This window comes from Echinops telfairi, unplaced genomic scaffold (assembly GCF_000313985.2).
Source record: "Echinops telfairi isolate 266 unplaced genomic scaffold, ASM31398v2 ScPeMD7_3;HRSCAF=10, whole genome shotgun sequence".
Taxonomy (NCBI): domain Eukaryota; kingdom Metazoa; phylum Chordata; class Mammalia; order Afrosoricida; family Tenrecidae; genus Echinops; species Echinops telfairi.
Window position 1 is genome coordinate 14,793,144 of NW_022103899.1, and position 4,839 is coordinate 14,797,982.

General features: G+C 36.4%; 1 protein-coding gene across 1 annotated transcript in view; it reads right to left on the bottom strand.

The window, feature by feature from the left end:
* COL5A2 (collagen type V alpha 2 chain) overlaps positions 1-4,839 on the bottom strand; it is a 170,518-nt gene that overhangs the window by 128,837 nt on the left and 36,842 nt on the right. The window lies entirely within an intron of this gene.

A 4,839-nucleotide genomic window follows, 5' to 3' on the forward strand; every position in this document is an offset into this window, starting at 1 on the left:
ACATTCACACATAGCAACACTACACATTCACACATAGCAACACTATACACTCACACATAGCAACACTATACACTCACACATAGCATGATTCTACACAAAGATGAAAATGTGTAAAACACTTAAATTGTAATTAAGCTCATTTTAATATAATATGGTTTTAATAAGAAATATTGATTTTACTCTAGTAAAAATTTGAGAAGGGAAACTGTTCTTTCTCCAGCCAAGGGCTCCTCACTTTATTGCTATCAAAAAGAGAATCAATAGTAAATTGGAGATAACATTTATCTATCTCACCATCCCCACCATCTTTTATGTGGCTTCCACAACTTGTTCTGGAAACAATAAAACTAAAATTCTTCTAAGCTGCAAACAAGATTATTTTAAATATCAAATAAATACAGTAAGATTTGGGGATTATTAAGCCTGGAATATCAATATTTTATTGATAACTTAGCCTTTTGTTTCTCCACATTCTAAGACTCTATTATTTGTAAGTATCATGTAAATTTATGAGTTTCATTATATTCTAAAAGTCTATTTTTTAAATGGTCACATAGATTGCAATTTGCGCAAGTCCAATAGAATAAAAACACTAATATGAATACATTTTAAAAAATAATCAAACACATTATTAGCAATAAAAACAAAAATCACACCCGATAAAGTTTACTTATGAAATTAAACTGCACTGGGGTAGTCTCCACTTATGAAAGAACAGAAGAAACTATAAGTGTATTAAAAATCAGTGTATTTTTCTATGTATCAAGATCTAATTTTCATAATTCCATTTTCTAACTACGTATGGGTTGAGAGTTCCAGCATCAGAAATTGATAGCATCAAGGCATTGACCTCAAGAATAGAAATATGACTTTTATAAAGAAATTTCTCTTTCTTAGTCATTTCTCTACTGAAAAAGTCTACAGTAATGCTTATTAAAAATAGAACCTTTTATTTAGTTTCCTTTGTAAAGTCTTAGCAGAAACATAAACTTACAATTTCCAAAAATGATATATGTGCTGTATGACTATATCATTTCAAACTTCGTGAAGTTCAAGGGCTTTAAAATCTCTCTGTGAAGTATATTTTATGTGTACCCACAGTTGTTATGGATTGCTTTAATTTATGTAATTATGGATGAGGTCAATATGGAAAACTAGCCCTCATTCATTACTGGCAAACATTCCTGAACAATGTGTGTGCCTTCAGGAATCAAACTAACAGGCTCACAGTCCATAGCAAGGTCAAATGAAAGCAAGCAATTGTTCAGCCACTAAACTGTTGTGATTATTTCCTACACTCCAATTATACTTTACAGATGGCTTAAGGGCCAATTAATTGGGTCCAAAAGGCTCTCAGATAACAAGCAACCCAACACATAAGGCAAACAGAATTTGTGGTCATTGTAACATAGCCTCTGATAGCCCCTGGTTTCCAGGGGGTTTGGATTTATAGAAGTCCTATAGCACACAATAGGACTGCCATACAGTTTTGGAGGCTGCAAATCTTTACAGAAGTAGACTGCTACATCGTTCCACTGAGTGAGTGCTGGGTTTGAACCATCTGCTTTTCAGTTAACAGCCCAATGCTTAATTCATTGTGCCCCATGACTCCTATATGTCACACTGCAGAAAACAAATAGATAGCAAGTTCTCTCTTATTCGCCTGGGATACAGTGAATACAAAGGGATTTCTAGTCAACAGCTCTTTGGGATATAAGGTTATTGAAGAACTCTTGGTATAACTCAGCTCTTGGGATATAAAAATATTAAAGCATTTTTGGTATAATTCATTCTAACAATATAGATTATATAAAATTTTTAAAGTTTAAATTCTCAAATTAAATGTTAGTTTGAAACACCAGTATCTCTGTGACCTACCACATCTTCTATCATATATGAAAATATATTTAAATCAGTCTTAGATGGTTTAGGTTTGGGGCTGCTAACTTGCAAGGTCAGAGGTTCAAACCCATGAGCCACTCCTTGGGAGCAAGTTAAGGATGTCCTATTCCTGTGAAGATCTACAATCTCAGATGCCTTCTACAGAAACCCAATGAATGAGACTCAATGGTAGTGAGCTTGTTTTCATATTTCCTCATGAAAACCTTTGATTTATACACTAATACCCCTGATAGTCATTAGAACCTCTATGTTGTCCTGGAATGAACTTACAGGATTTGTCTTTGACTCCTTGAACACGAAATCAATTATAAAAGGACAAGAGGCTATTTAGTTCAATGTTTGAAGAATTCCTTCTATATCATCCCTCAGTGACTATAAAGTCTCTGCTTGATGATTTCCAGAAATGGAAATTCACCAGCTCATAAGGAAGTCCATTGTATTTTCAGTTAGGTCAGTTGTTAGACAGATTCCCCCACTGGAAATACCACATGACATGTTAGAGGGGCTTTATATATGAATATGGAGCAAAGTGGCAGAGTAGTTTTTAATATAATTCAATAAACATATCACAGATTGCCTAATTGCACAGCTAATGGTTCAAACCCACTAGAGGCCCTGCAGGAGAAAAATGAGGCTGTCTTCTTTGGTAAATATTATAACCCAGGAAATCCTATGAGGTAGTTCTACTCTGTGCTCTAGAGTTAGGATGGACTGGATGGAAGTGGGATTTACTTTGGTATACTTTCTACTAGACTCCCCAGGTGGCATATATGGTTAAGTAACTCACTACTACTAACAACAGCAACAACAACAAATAGAGATTCCAATCCATTCTTGGACGGCTTGGGAGAAAGACCTGGCAAACTACTTCTGAATAGGAACTGCCTTTAAAAGCTCTATTGAGCACAGTTGCGTATACGGTCGTATCATTGAGAATGGTTACTGGTAGACTTTCACCACATGAAGCCCTAGCTGCCTAGTAGTTATAATAAATTAATCAAATATCTTTCCAAGCAGCTAAAACCTTCAAATATATTATATCACTTATTATATATTTGTTGCTGAAAATATACACAACAGAATTCACACACTAATTCAACAATGTCTATGTTCACAATCTAGTGACCTTGACTCCAGTCTTCAAATTACACCACTCCCATCCTCATTTCTAGAATTGTTCTGCCCCTCACTACTGTCCCCTAAATTTGCTACCTAATCTTTCAAGTTGCTGTTGTCTATTTTGATCCCATATAATTAGTTCTTACAAGATCACAGATATTGTTTAAAAGTCACGGTAAACTATTACTAGGTTTTAAGAAAACTTCAGGACATAGTTTTGGTTTAAGGTTTAAAGATTATCTCACGGCAATAGTTTCAAGGGCTCAGGCAGTCTTGCTGGCTCCAGAAAATCTGGAGTGTATGGGAATTTGAAATTCTGTTCTGAATTTTCTCCCTTTATATAAAGATTCTTCTAAAGAATATTTGATAGAAATGTTCAGTAAGGCACCTGGAAAAATCCTTCTGGCCTCATGGCAAAGGAGTAGGCTGTTCAAGGAAACAATTAGGCACACATTGTAGTTCTTCCTTTCCCGGCTGACAAGATCTGTACCTCACACCGTACACAAAAGCCAATGCAAAAATGCATTAAGGACCTAAATGTGAAAACTAAAACCATAACCATAATGCAGGGATAAAGCTATCAGGCCAACATGATAAAAAAAAAAGTACAGATGGCAAAAGGCAAAATAAATAAATGGAATATCATAAAAATTTTAAACTCTATTCGTCGAAACACTTTACCAAAGATGTGAAAAGGCAATCTACCACAAACTGAGAAAATATCTTTGGAAACCATAGATCTGACTGAATCAAATTAGCAAAATATATATAAAATTCAGACAAATTAACAACTAAAAGACAAACTAATAATAAGCTGGGCATCAAATACCTTCAAATATTTTAATACACACTAACAACTTGTCATCTCACCCAAAACCCATTTTAATATTTATTATTAGAGAACTACTAGTGAACTCAATTCTCCTTTATAAAAGAATTATCATATCCTTTCCTGAACATGTTTCAAATTGTACTTTCTTTAAACTAAAATAATTCCTGTAGCAAATGGTGTTATAGTAGGTCTCATAATGGTTTCTGGTTTGCATTGATAAAGGCTTCCTAGCAAGTGACAGTCCCTCACTGAAGGAAATCAGACTCTCGCTCCTCTCCGGCACACAGCTGTAAAAATAGGTGTTGTGGGTTTTTTTTAACTGTTTTGCTTACTATCACATCCATGATTTAAGACAGGAAAATATGATACTGCTTCCATAGATGTGATGGCTTTGGATTATTAAAAATTAAACATCTGTCATTTAGTTACTGCTTTTTATAAACTTCATTTTCTCCCCTGAATTACCAAGGTATGTCTAAAATATAGCTTAAGCGGTGAGGACCAGGTAGTATGACAGGGACCAGATCAAATGCTGGGATGCACATGGTAGACAACTGGGGAGGAGGTAGGGAAGGGGGGAAAAATGATGAAAATAAGGATGAAATGAGTAGCTGGGGCACGGGGCACCAACCCACCCAAGGGGAGGGTATTGTTTATATCTCCACAGGGAAAGAGGGGCCAGACTTCAACCCAGTGCCCCAAGGTGTGAATGCAACATGCCGGCTTGGAGTGGGGACCCAGTGGAGAGGTCTAGGGGGCTGGCCCCAGTCCCAAATACTAAGTGGACGCCTGCCCCTTCCCCCAAAAGAATTTATTTCAAAAGACTGCATTGAATCTGCAGCTCCAGGAGTGGGACATATCTGATCGGAGCACACGGGAGCAGGTGAAGGGGGAGTAGGAGACAGTGGAACACATCCTGGCCCACCAGGGTTTGAGGACAATGTTCCTGATTAGAGCAGCCAGTTCACAGAGAGGACCACATGGCC